This window comes from Microcaecilia unicolor, chromosome 1 (genome assembly GCF_901765095.1).
Source record: "Microcaecilia unicolor chromosome 1, aMicUni1.1, whole genome shotgun sequence".
In the NCBI taxonomy this organism is placed as follows: Eukaryota; Metazoa; Chordata; class Amphibia; order Gymnophiona; family Siphonopidae; genus Microcaecilia; species Microcaecilia unicolor.
This window is the reverse complement of record NC_044031.1, coordinates 645,287,448-645,301,130: the sequence shown is the minus strand read 5'-3', so window position 1 is coordinate 645,301,130 and position 13,683 is coordinate 645,287,448.

Here is a 13,683-nt window from a genome sequence, read left to right as displayed (position 1 = left end):
TAAGAGTTCTAGGGAGCATGCTTCGGCGCCCCCGGGCAAAGACCCTAGAACCTTAGACTCCTTTGGGAGGAAGGCCTACCATTCTTCTATGCTCGTGGCCAAGATCCAGTCTTACCAGCTCTACACGAGCATACACATGCGGAACAATGTGCGGCAGTTGGCGGGCTTGGTTGATGCTCTTCCCCCTGAGCAAGCCAAGCCTTTTCAGGAGGTGGTCAGGCAGCTGAAGGCGTGCAGAAAATTCCTGGCCAGAGGAGTTTATGACACTTTTGATGTTGCGTCCAGGGCCGCTGCTCAAGGTGTGGTGATGCGCAGGCTCTCATGGCTGCGTGCCGCCGACCTGGAGAATAGACTCCAGCAGCGGATTGCGGACTCGCCTTGCCGTGCGGACAACATTTTTGGAGAAAAAGTCGAGCAGGTGGTAGAGTCTCTCCACCAGCGGGACACCGCATTCGACAAGTTCTCCCGCCAGCAGCCTTCAGCATCTACCTCTACAGGTAGAAGATTTTTCGGGGGAAGGAAGACTGGTCCCTATGCTTCTGGTAAGCGTAGGTACAATCCTCCTTCCCGACAGCCTGCGGCCCAGGCTAAGCCCCAGCGCGCTCGCTCTCGTCAGCAGCGTGCGCCTCAGCAAGGCCCCGCGGCTCCCCAGCAAAAGCAAGGGGCGAGCTTTTGACTGGCTCCAGCAGAGCATAGCCGACATCCAAGTGTCAGTGCCGGGCGACCTGCCGGTCGGGGGGAGGTTGAAAGCTTTTCATCAAAGGTGGCCTCTCATAACCTCCGATCAGTGGGTTCTTCAAATAGTCCGGCAAGGATACACCCTCAATTTGGCCTCAAAACCTCCAAATTGTCCACCGGGAGCTCAGTCTTACAGCTTCCAGCACAAGCAGGTACTTGCAGAGGAACTCTCCGCCCTTCTCAGCGCCAATGCGGTCGAGCCCGTGCCATCCGGGCAAGAAGGGCTGGGATTCTATTCCAGGTACTTCCTTGTGGAAAAGAAAACAGGGGGGATGCGTCCCATCCTAGACCTAAGGGCCCTGAACAAATATCTCGTAAAAGAAAAGTTCAGGATGCTTTCCCTGGGCACCCTTCTCCCCATGATTCAGCAAAACGATTGGCTATGCTCTCTGGACTTGAAGGATGCCTACACTCACATCCCGATACTGCCAGCTCACAGACAGTATCTGCGATTTCAGCTGGGCACACGCCACTTCCAGTACTGTGTGCTACCCTTTGGGCTCGCCTCTGCGCCCAGGGTGTTCACAAAGTGCCTAGCTGTGGTAGCAGCGGCACTTCGCAGGCTGGGGGTGCACGTGTTCCCATATCTCGACGATTGGCTGGTGAAGAACACATCCGAGGCAGGAGCCCTGCAGTCCATGCAGATGACTATTCGCCTACTGGAGCTACTGGGGTTTGTGATAAATTATCCAAAGTCCCATCTTCTCCCAATGCAGAGACTCGAATTCATAGGAGCTCTGCTGGATTCTCGGACGGCTCGCGCCTATCTCCCAGAGACGAGAGCCAACAACTTGTTGTCCCTCGTCTCGCGGGTGCGAGCGTCCCAGCAGATCACAGCTCGGCAGATGTTGAGATTGCTGGGCCACATGGCCTCCACAGTTCATGTGACTCCCATGGCCCGCCTTCACATGAGATCTGCTCAATGGACCCTAGCCTCCCAGTGGTATCAGGCCGCTGGGGGTCTAGAGGACGTGATCCACCTGTCCACGAGTTTTCTCAAATCCCTGTATTGGTGGACGATTTGCTCCAATTTGACTCTGGGACGTCCCTTCCAAATTCCTCAGCCACAAAAAGTGCTGACCACGGATGCGTCCCTCCTGGGATGGGGAGCTCATGTCGATGGGCTTCACACCCAAGGAAGCTGGTCCCTCCAGGAACGCGATCTGCAGATCAATCTTCTGGAGTTACGAGCGATCTGGAACGCTCTGAAGGCTTTCAGAGATCGGCTGTCCCACCAAATTATCCAAATTCAGACAGACAACCAGGTTGCCATGTATTATGTCAACAAGCAGGGGGGCACCGGATCTCGCCCCCTGTGTCAGGAAGCCGTCAGCATGTGGCTCTGGGCTCGCCGTCACGGCATGGGGCTCCAAGCCACATATCTGGCAGGCGTAAACAACAGTCTGGCCGACAGGTTGAGCAGGATTATGCAACCTCACGAGTGGTCGCTCAATTCCCGTGTGGTACGACAGATCTTCCAGGTGTGGGGCACCCCCTTGGTAGATCTTTTCGCATCTCGAGTGAACCACAAAGTCCCTCAGTTCTGTTCCAGGCTTCAGGCCCACGGCAGACTGGCATCGGATGCCTTCCTCCTGGACTGGGGGGAGGGTCTGCTGTATGCTTATCCTCCCATACCTCTGGTGGGGAAGACTTTGTTGAAACTCAAGCAAGACCGAGGCACCATGATTCTGATTGCTCCTTTTTGGCCGCGTCAGATCTGGTTCCCTCTTCTTCTGGAGTTGTCCTCCGAAGAACCGTGGAGATTGGAGTGTTTTCCGACCCTCAACACACAGGACGAAGGGGCGCTTCTGCATCCCAACCTCCAGTCGCTGGCTCTTACGGCCTGGATGTTGAGGGCGTAGACTTTGCCTCTTTGGGTCTGTCAGAGGGTGTCTCCCGCATCTTGCTTGCTTCCAGGAAAGATTCCACTAAGAGAAGTTATTTCTTCCATTGGAGGAGGTTTGCCGTCTGGTGTGACAGCAAGGCCCTAGATCCTCGCTCTTGTCCTACACAGACCCTGCTTGAATACCTTCTGCACTTGTCTGAGTCTGGTCTCAAGACCAACTCTGTAAGAGTTCACCTTAGCGCAATCAGTGCATACCATTACCGTGTGGAAGGTAAGCCGATCTCAGGACAGCCTTTAGTTGTTCGCTTCATGAGAGGTTTGCTTTTGTCAAAGCCCCCTGTCAAGCCTCCTACAGTGTCATGGGATCTCAATGTCGTTCTCACCCAGCTGATGAAACCTCCTTTCGAGCCACTGAATTCCTGCCATCTGAAGTACTTGACTTGGAAGGTCATTTTCTTGGTGGCAGTTACTTCAGCTCGTAGAGTCAGTGAGCTTCAGGCCCTGGTAGCCCAGGCCCCTTACACCAAATTTCATCATAACAGAGTAGTCCTCCGCACTCACCCTAAGTTCTTGCCAAAGGTCGTGTCGGAGTTCCATCTGAACCAGTCGATTGTCTTGCCAACATTCTTTCCCCGTCCTCATTCCTGCCCTGCTGAACGTCAGCTGCACACATTGGACTGCAAGAGAGCATTGGCCTTCTATTTGGAGCGGACACAGCCCCACAGACAGTCCGCCCAATTGTTTGTTTCTTTTGATCCCAATAGGAGGGGAGTGGCTGTAGGGAAACGCACCATATCCAATTGGCTAGCAGATTGCATTTCCTTCACTTACGCCCAGGCGGGGCTGGCTCTTGAGGGTCATGTCACGGCTCATAATGTTAGAGCCATGGCTGCGTCGGTAGCCCACTTGAAGTCAGCCTCCATTGAAGAAATTTGCAAAGCTGCGACGTGGTCATCTGTCCACACATTCACATCTCATTACTGCCTGCAGCAGGATACCCGACGCGACAGTCGGTTCGGGCAGTCAGTTCTTCAGAACCTGTTTGGGCTTTAGGATCCAACTCCACCCCCCGAGGGCCCTGTTTGTTCTGTTCCAGGCTACACTCTCAGTTAGTTGGTAAATTTTTTAGGTCAATCTCAGTTATGTCCTCGCCGTTGCGAGGCCCAATTGACCATGGTTGTTGTTTTGAGTGAGCCTGGGGGCTAGGGATACCCCATCAGTGAGAACAAGCAGCCTGCTTGTCCTCGGAGAAAGCGAATGCTACATACCTGTAGAAGGTATTCTCCGAGGACAGCAGGCTGATTGTTCTCACAAACCCGCCCGCCTCCCCTTTGGAGTTGTGTCTTCCCTTACGTGTATTGTCTTGCTACATACTGGACTGGCCGGCTCGAGCCGGTTTCGGGCGGGAAGACGGCCGCGCATGCGCGCGAGGACTAGCAAAGGACTTTGCTAGTGAAGTTTCCGATTGGAGGGGGCTGCCGTGGACGTCACCCCATCAGTGAGAACAATCAGCCTGCTGTCCTCGGAGAATACCTTCTACAGGTATGTAGCATTCGCTTTCTCTAAACCTTTTACTTTCACCTCTTAGGAAAGCAAGTTAAACACAGAACCTAAGTGACCTAGAGGGAGATTTCTCTTGGAACTAGTTTTTCATTTACCTCCCATATTTCCTTTTACCAGATCTATCTCCTGCTTCAAAGAAACCATTTTTTGAGTATTTAAGGATTCTCCGAGGACAAGCAGGCTGCTTGTTCTTACTGATGGGTGACGTCCATGGCAGCCCCTCCAATCGGATTCTTCACTAGCAAAGGCCTTTGCTAGCCCTTGCACACCCATGCGCACCGCGCATGCGCGACCGTCTTCCCGCCCGAACCGGCTCGTGTTCGTCAGTCTTCTTTTGTCCGCGCCCGGGACGGTCATGTTTTCCCGCCGTTTTGTGCCCCTCAAGTTGACCTCGCGCGTCTTCGCGATTTTCGCTTTAACAAAAAAAAAAAAAAGAGAGACCGTTCAGGTCTTTACCCTTTCACGTGTTTCCATTTTTTTCCCCGCTTAAGTTTCCTTTCGCTTTCGGGAACGGCCTATTTGGCCTCGGTACTGGTTTTTTTCTCCCTTCCTTTTGGTGCCTTTCGTCATCGCGAATTTTGATTTCGCCGGCGTGATTTTTCCGCCCATGTCATCGAAGTCTTCTAGCGGCTTCAAGAAGTGCACCCAGTTCACCCGGGTAATCTTGCTCACTGATAGGCACGCTTCGTGTCTTCAGTGTCTGGGGGCTGGGCACCGCCCACAGGCGTGTAGTCTTTGTGCTCTTTTGAAAAAGAGGACTCAGGTAGCGAGATTGGCCCAGTGGAACGTGTTGTTCTCGGGCTCTTCGACGACAACAGCACGGGACTCGTCGAGTGCATTGACGTCGACAGCATCGAAGTCTTCGACCTCTGCATCGGAATCGACTGCATCGAGGCTTCTACCTCCTGCATCGTCGGTACCAAGACATCGGAAGGCTGCGTCGACGTCGGTGGTACCGGGACCTCCGCTATTGCTGATGTCGTCGGACGGTGGTGCTTCGTTCTGGAGTGCAGGTGAGGGCTGTCCATTCCCCTGCTGGTGGCGGTGAGCCTTCAGGTGGGTCTCCTCCTGCCCTGAGGGCTCCTGCGGTACAGCCCCCCCGAGATCGACCTTCTTCGGCCTCGGCCCCGAGGAAGCGACGGTTGGATTCTACGTCCTCCTCGTCGGTACCGGGAAGCTCCAGTGACATGCTTCGCTCGAAGAAGTCGAAGAAGCATCGACACTGATCTCCTTCCCGTCTCAGTACTGAGAGCTCTGGGTCGCCGAGGGAGTCGGCACCCAGTAGGCATCGGCATTGGGAGGACCGCTCACCCTCTATTCAGGAGGTGTCGATGCGCTCCCCCTTGGACAGCCCGGAACCGCCTCCACGCCCGGAACAGACTCTGACCTCGACGCCTGCATCGGCTTCTCAGTCTTTCTCCACAGCCGCTCTGCACGAGAGTCTCCGGGCCGTTCTTCCAGAGATTCTGGGAGAGCTGTTGCGCCCTTCTCCGGTACCGGGGGTGCTTGCGCCTCCGGTACCGTCGAGTGAGGCGACGGCTGGCCCCTTGCCCGAGGTGAGGTCTCCGGTATCGGTACCGCTACGGCCGCCTCCCAGGCAGACTCCCCTACGACGTCGGCGGAAGGAGCTTCGTCGGTGCTGGCGAGGGAGTCCACCTCTCGACGCTCCTACCGTGGCCGTGTTTCCACGGAGTCGAGTCGGGCACGGCTTCAGACGCAGGTTCGTGAACTTGTGTCTGATACCGATGGTGAGGCCTCGTGGGAGGAGGAGGAGGACATCAGATATTTCTCTGACGAGGAGTCTGATGGCCTTCCTTCTGACCCCACTCCCTCCCCTGAAAGGCAGCTTTCTCCTCCCTAGAGTCTGTCTTTCGCGGCCTTTGTCCGGGAGATGTCTACGGCCATCCCCTTCTCGGTGGTCGTGGAGGATGAGCCCAGGGCTGAGATGTTTGAGCTCTTGGACTATCCTTCTCCACCTAAGGAAGCGTCCACAGTACCCATGCATCATGTTCTAAAAAAGACATTGCTGGCGAACTGGACCAAGCCATTAACTAATCCCCACATTCCCAAGAAGATCGAATCCCAGTATCGGATCCATGGGGACCCAGAGCTGATGCGCACTCAGTTGCCTCACGACTCTGGTGTGGTGGATCTGGCCCTAAAGAAGGCTAAGAGTTCTAGAGAGCATGCTTCGGCGCCCCCGGGCAGAGACTGCAGAATCTTAGACTCCTTTGGGAGGAAGGCCTATCATTCCTCTATGCTCGTGGCCAAGATTCAGTCCTACCAGCTCTACACGAGCATCCATATGCGGAACAATGTGCGACAGTTGGCGGACTTGGTGGACAAGCTCCCTTCTGAGCAAGCCAAGCCGTTTCAGGAGGTGGTCAGGCAGCTGAAGGCGTGCAGAAAATTCCTGGCCAGAGGGGTATATGATACCTTTGATGTTGCGTCCAGGGCCGCTGCTCAAGGTGTGGTGATGCGCAGACTCTCATGGCTGCGTGCCTCCAACCTGGAGAATAGGATCCAGCAGCGGATTGCGGACTCCTCTTGCCGAGCGGACAACATTTTTGGAGAAAAGGTCGAACAGGTGGTAGAACAGCTCCACCAGCGGGATAACGCTTTTGACAAATTCTCCCGCCGGCAGCCTTCAGCATCTACCTCCTCAGGTAGACGTTTTTATGTGGGAAGGAGGGCTGTTCCCTACTCTTCTGGTAAGCGTAGGTACAATCCTCCCTCTCGCCAGCCTGTGGCCCAGGCTAAGCCCCAGCGCGCTCGCTCTCGTCAGCAGCGTGCGCCTCAGCAAGGCCCCACGGCTCCCCAGGAAAAGCAGGGGACGAGCTTTTGACTGGCTCCAGCAGAGCATAGCCGACATCAACGTGTCCGTGCCGGGCGATCTGCCGGTCGGGGGGAGGTTGAAAGTTTTTCACCAAAGGTGGCCTCTTATAACCTCCGACCGTTGGGTTCTTCAAATAGTCCGGCAAGGGTACGCCCTCAATTTGGCCTCGAAGCCTCCAAATTGCCCACCGGGAACCCAGTCCTACAGCTTCCAGCACAAGCAGGTACTTGCAGAGGAACTCTCCGCCCTTCTCAGCGCCAATGCGGTCGAGCCCGTGCCATCCGGGCAAGAAGGGCTGGGATTCTATTCCAGGTACTTCCTTGTGGAAAAGAAAACGGGGGATGCGTCCCATCCTAGACCTAAGGGCCCTGAACAAATATCTGGTCAAGGAAAAGTTCAGGATGCTTTCCCTGGGCACCCTTCTTCCCATGATTCAGGAAAACGATTGGCTATGCTCTCTGGACTTGAAGGATGCCTACACGCACATCCCGATATTGCCAGCTCACAGGCAGTATCTTCGATTCCGTCTGGGAACGCGTCACTTCCAGTACTGTGTGCTACCCTTTGGGCTCGCCTCTGCGCCCAGGTTGTTCACGAAGTGCCTGGCTGTAGTAGCAGCAGCGCTTCGCAGGCTGGGAGTGCACGTGTTCCCTTATCTCAACGATTGGCTGGTGAAGAACAATTCCAAGGCAGGAGCTCTACAGTCCATGCAGATGACTATTCGACTCCTGGAGCTACTGGGGTTTGTGATAAATTATCCAAAGTCCCATCTTCTCCCAGTACAGAGACTCGAATTCATAGGAGCTCTGCTGGATTCTTGGACGGCTCGTGCCTATCTTCCGGAGACAAGGGCCAACAATCTGCTGTCCCTCGTCTCCCGGGTACGAGCGTCCCAGCAGATCACAGCTCGGCAGATGTTGAGATTGCTTGGCCACATGGCCTCCACAATTCATGTGACTCCCATGGCTCGTCTTCACATGCGATCTGCTCAATGGACCCTAGCTTCCCAGTGGTTTCAGGCTGCTGGGGATCTAGAGGACGTGATCCACCTGTCCACGATTTTTCTCAAATCCCTGTACTGGTGGACGATTTGGTCCAATTTGACTCTGGGACGCCCTTTCCAAATTCCTCAGCCACAAAAAGTGCTGACTACGGATGCGTCTCTCCTGGGGTGGGGAGCTCATGTCGATGGGCTTCACACCCAGGGAAGCTGGTCCCTCCAGGAACGCGATCTGCAGATCAATCTCCTGGAGTTATGAGCGGTCTGGAACGCTCTGAAGGCTTTCAGAGATCGGCTGTCCCACCAAATTATCCAAATTCAGACAGACAACCAGGTTGCCATGTATTATATCAACAAGCAGGGGGGCACCGGATCTCGCCCCCTGTGTCAGGAAGCCGTCAGCATGTGGCTGTGGGCTCGCCGTTACGGCATGTTGCTCCAAGCCACATATCTGGCAGGCGTAAACAACAGTCTGGCTGACAGGTTGAGCAGGATTATGCAACCTCACGAGTGGTCGCTCAACTCCAGAGTACTGCACCGGATCTTCCAAGTGTGGGGCACCCCCTTGGTAGATCTCTTTCCATCTTGAGCCAACCACAAGGTCCCCTCAGTTCTGTTCCAGACTTCAGGCCCACGGCCGACTGGCATCGGATGCCTTCCTCCTGGATTGGGGGGAAGGCCTGCTGTATGCTTATCCTCCCATACCTCTGGTGGGGAAGACTTTGTTGAAACTCAAGCAAGACCGAGGCACCATGATTCTGATTGCTCCCTTTTGGCCGTGTCAGATCTGGTTCCCTCTCCTTCTGGAGTTGTCCTCCGAAGAACCGTGGAGATTGGAGTGTTTTCCGACCCTCGTCACACAGGACGAAGGGGCGCTTCTGCATCCCAACCTCCAGTCTCTGGCTCTCACGGCCTGGATGTTGAGAGTGTAGACTTTGCCTCTTTGGGTCTGTCGGAAGGTGTCTCCCGTGTCTTGCTTGCTTCCAGAAAAGATTCCACTAAGAGGAGTTACTTCTTTTTATGGAGGAGGTTTGCCGTCTGGTGTGACAGCAAGGCCTTAGATCCTCGCTCCTGTTCTACACAGACCCTGCTTGAATACCTTCTGCACTTGTCTGAGTCTGGTCTCAAGACCAACTCTGTAAGGGTTCACCTTAGCGCAATCAGTGCATACCATTACCGTGTGGAAGGTAAGCCGATCTCAGGACAGCCTTTAGTTGTTCGCTTCCTGAGAGGTTTGCTTTTGTCAAAGCCCCCCGTCAAACCTCCTACAGTGTCATGGGATCTCAATGTCGTTCTCACCCAGCTGATGAAACCTCCTTTTGAGCCACTGAACTCCTGCCATCTGAAGTACTTGACCTGGAAGGTCATTTTCTTGGTGGCAGTTACTTCAGCTCGTAGAGTCAGTGAGCTTCAGGCCCTGGTAGCCCAGGCCCCTTGCACCAAATTTCATCATAACAGAGTAGTCCTCCGCACTCACCCTAAGTTCTTGCCGAAGGTAGTGTCGGAGTTCCATCTGAACCAGTCAATTGTCTTGCCAACATTCTTTCCCCGTCCGCATTCCTGCCCTGCTGAACGTCAGCTGCACACATTGGACTGCAAAAGAGCATTGGCCTTCAATCTGGAGCGGACACAGCCCAACAGACAGTCCGCCCAATTGTTTGTTTCTTTTGATCCCAATAGGAGGGGAGTGGCTGTGGGGAAACGCACCATTTCCAATTGGCTAGCAGATTGCATTTCCTTCACTTATGCCCAGGCTGGGCTGGCTCTTGAGGGTCATGTCACGGCTCATAATGTTAGAGCCATGGCAGTGTCTGTGGCCCACTTGAAGTCAGCCACTATTGAATAGATTTGCAAGGCTGCGACGTGGTCATCTGTCCACACATTCACATCTCATTACTACCTGCAGCAGGATACCCAACGTGACAGTCGGTTCGGGCAGTCAGTGCTTCATAATCTGTTCGGGGTTTAGAATCCAACTCCACCCCCCTAGGCCCATGTTTATTCTGTTCCAGGCTACACTCTCAGTTAGTTGGATAAGTTGTTAGGTCAATCTCAGTTATGTCCTCGCCGTTGCGAGGCCCAATTGACCATGTTTGTTGTTTTGAGTGAGCCTGGGGGCTAGGGATACCCCATCAGTGAGAACAAGCAGCCTGCTTGTCCTCGGAGAAAGCGAATGCTACATACCTGTAGAAGGTATTCTCTGAGGACAGCGGGCTGATTGTTCTCACATACCCGCCCGCCTCCCCTTTGGAGTTGTGTCTTCCCTTGTCTTTGTCTTGCTATATACGGGACTGACGAACACGAGCCGGTTCGGGTGGGAAGACGGTCGCGCATGGACGCACAAGGGCTAGCAAAGGCCTTTGCTAGTGAAGATTCCGATTGGTGGGTCTGCCGTGGACGTCACCCATCAGTGAGAACAATCAGCTTGCTGTCCTCGGAGAATACCTTCTACAGGTATGTAGCATTCGCTTTCTGTTCCCGCCAGAGTGTTCAAAAGTCCAATCTCCTTGTTACATTCACAGATACTGGAGCTCATCTTCCTCTATCCCTGTAGTTTGACTATTTGATTCCAAATCTCTAGCCCTTCACTGTTTGGATTGTAAATTCTCTGAGGAGAAGCAGGCTGAGTTGTTCTCACAACTGGGTCGACGTCTGCGTCGGCCCGGGAACCAGCATTTGCCATAGCAAAAAGAAAAACTTTGAGCCTTCTGGCGCGCTTGCTGCTCGCACTGCGCATGCGCCAACTGACTTCTTGCCCGCCGTGCGAGAGGCCCAGAGAGAGAACCTTTTTGGGGCTCGGTCCGGTCTTTTGGCATCGGATCCGAGGTCTGCGGAATTGGCGTCGACATCGAGGGATACATCGACGTCAGGAGTAGAGGTACTCATGGCTGCTGAGAGGCCTCGACACGCTGGGAGCAGTGAGGCATCGAGTGGGTCTCCACCTATCTCAAGGCCTCCTGCTGTACAGGCCCCCTGGGACTGTGCATCGTCGGACCCGACCCCGAGGAGACGTGAGGATTTGACGTCGGCTCCGAGGAGCCCCGATGATGTGCATCGAGCAAAGGCTAAGAAGCACCGTCACCATTCTCCCTCGACACACGGTGCCGGGAGCTCCGGGGCGTCGAAGGATTTGGCACCTGAGAAGCATTGGTGCCAGAAGGACCGCTCTCCTTCCATACAGGAGGTGCCAATGCGTCGGCCTCTTAGCAGTCCGGTTCCTGAGCCTCAACCAGTTCTGCCACCAACTGCTTTACCGGCCCCCCAGCCTTCTCCAATGGCGGCTCTCAACGAGTGCATCTGGGCCTTCCAGAGCTTCTGGAAGGACTGCTGCGCCAGTCTGCTTCGGCATTGGGAGGTGCTTGCGCCTGGTGTGCCGCCTTCTGCAGCTCCGTCTGTCCCTTCGGTGAGGTCCCCTACCTTGGTGTCGCTTGCTGCTCCGGTGTCGGCTGCCACCCAGGTCAACTCCCCAGAGACCGTCGGTGGAGGAAGCTTCACTGCAGTCCATGCGGGCATCGGACCCTCGACATCGCCATTGAGGACGTCGGTCCTTGGCATTGAGGCAGGCTCAGTCTCGGAGTTCCCTTAGGGAAGTGCTTTCCGATACTGAGGAGGAGCACTCGTGGAAGTTAGAGGAAGATCCCAGGTACATTTTCTCTGATGAGTATTTTGGAATTCGCTCTGAACCTTCCCCTCCACCTGAAAGGAGACTGTCTCCTCCTGATAGCTTATCCTTTTCATCGTTTGTACGGGAAATGGCTGAGGCCATTCCATTCCCTATGGAAGTGGAGGATGAGCCCAGGGCTGAGATGCTCGAGGTCCTGGATTACATCTCTCCACCTAAGGAGGCTGTAACGGCTCCTTTGTATAAGGTACTCCGGGAAGTCCTTATGCGAAACTGGTCTTTCCCTCTGTCTGCTCCCGTGATCCCTAAGAAGACTGATTCCCAGTATCGGATCCACGGTGAACCTGGGTTGATGAGGTCTCAGTTACCCCACAAACTCCATGGTGGTGGACTCCGCCCTCAAGAGAGCCAAGAGTACTAGAGAATATGCCTCTGCGCCCCCAGGCAGAGAAGCTAGGACCTTGGATTCTTTGGGAGGAAGACGTATGAGGTCGCTATTCTCGCTGCCCATATCCAATCTTACCAGCTGTTCACGAGCGTTCACTTGCGGAACTTGGTAAGGCTGCTGTCTACCTTGGTTGATGCCCTCCCTTTGGAGTCGCCAAGCCTTTTCACCAGGTGGTCAGGCAGCAGAAGGTGTGTTGTAAATTCCTGGCCAGGGGCTCTTACGACACTTTTGATGTGACATCCAGAATATCTGCTCAAGGTATAGCGATGCACAGACTCTCATGGCTGCGTGTCTCTGACCTAGACCATTCAGTCCAGCAGAGGATGGCGGATGTACCTTGCCGGGGGAATAATTTTTTTGGAGAGAAGGTGGAAGACTTGGTCAACCAGATCAAGAAGCACAATGATGCTATGGCTTCTCTCACCCACCGGGCACCATCTGCTACAGCCTCCTAGGCGTAAGTACACTCCGGTGTCCCAACAGCCTACTCAGGCTCAGCCTCAGCGCGCTCGTTCTCATCAACAGCGTGTGCCTAAGGCCCCTGCTGCTCCCCAGCAAAAGCAAGGGACGGGCTCTGTGAAAGCATAGCCACAGTAAACATGTTTCTACCGGACGACTTGCCGGTTGGAGAGAGGTTAATGTTTTTTCACCAAAGGTGGCCTCTCTAAACCTCCGACCAGTGGGTTCTTCAAATAGTCTGGTTAGGATACACACTCAATCTGTAATCCATACCACCAAATTGCCCACTTGGAGCTCATTCATACAGCTCCTAGCACAGGCAGGTACTTGCAGAGGAACTCTCCGCCCTTCTACAGGCCCATGCGGTCGAACCCGTTCCGCCAGGGGAAGAAGGGCTGAAATTCTATTCTAGGTATTTCCTTGTGCAAAAGAAAACGGGGATGCGTCCCATCCTAGACCTAAGGGCCCTGAACAAATTCCTAGTTCGAGAAAAGTTCAGGATGGTTTCCTTGGGCACCTTTCTTCCCATGATTCAGAATTGCCCACCAGGCGCTCATGTAGATGGGCTTCACACTCAGGGAGCTTGGTCCATCCAGGAAACTGGTCTTCAGATCAACCTCCTGGAGCTTTGAGCAATCTGGAACGCTCTAAAGGCCTTCAGATATCGGCTGTCCAACCAAATTATCTTGATTCAAACAGACGATCAGGTTGCAATGTACTATATCAACAAGAAGGGGGGCACTGGATCTCGCCCACTGTGTCAAGAAGCCGTTCAGATGTGGATTTGGGCATGCCGTCAAGGCATGTTTCTCCAAGCCACTTATCTGGCGGGCATAAACAACAGTCTGGCCGACAGGCTGAGCAGGGTAATGCAACCTCACGAGTGGTCACTTAACATGGGCGTTGCCGGCAAGATCTTCCAAGCATGGGGCACCCCCTCGGTGGATCTTTTTGCCAATCAAATCAATCACAAAGTCCGTCAGTTCCTTGCTTCAGGTACACGACAGGCTAGCGTCGGACGCCTTTCTCCTATAGTGGGGAACAGGCCTTCTGTATTTGTATCCTCCCATACCTTTAGAAGGGAAGACTTTGCTGAAACTCAAGCAGGACCGCGGAACTATAATCTTGATTGTGCCTTTCTGGCTGCGTTAGATTTGGTTCTCTCTCTTCT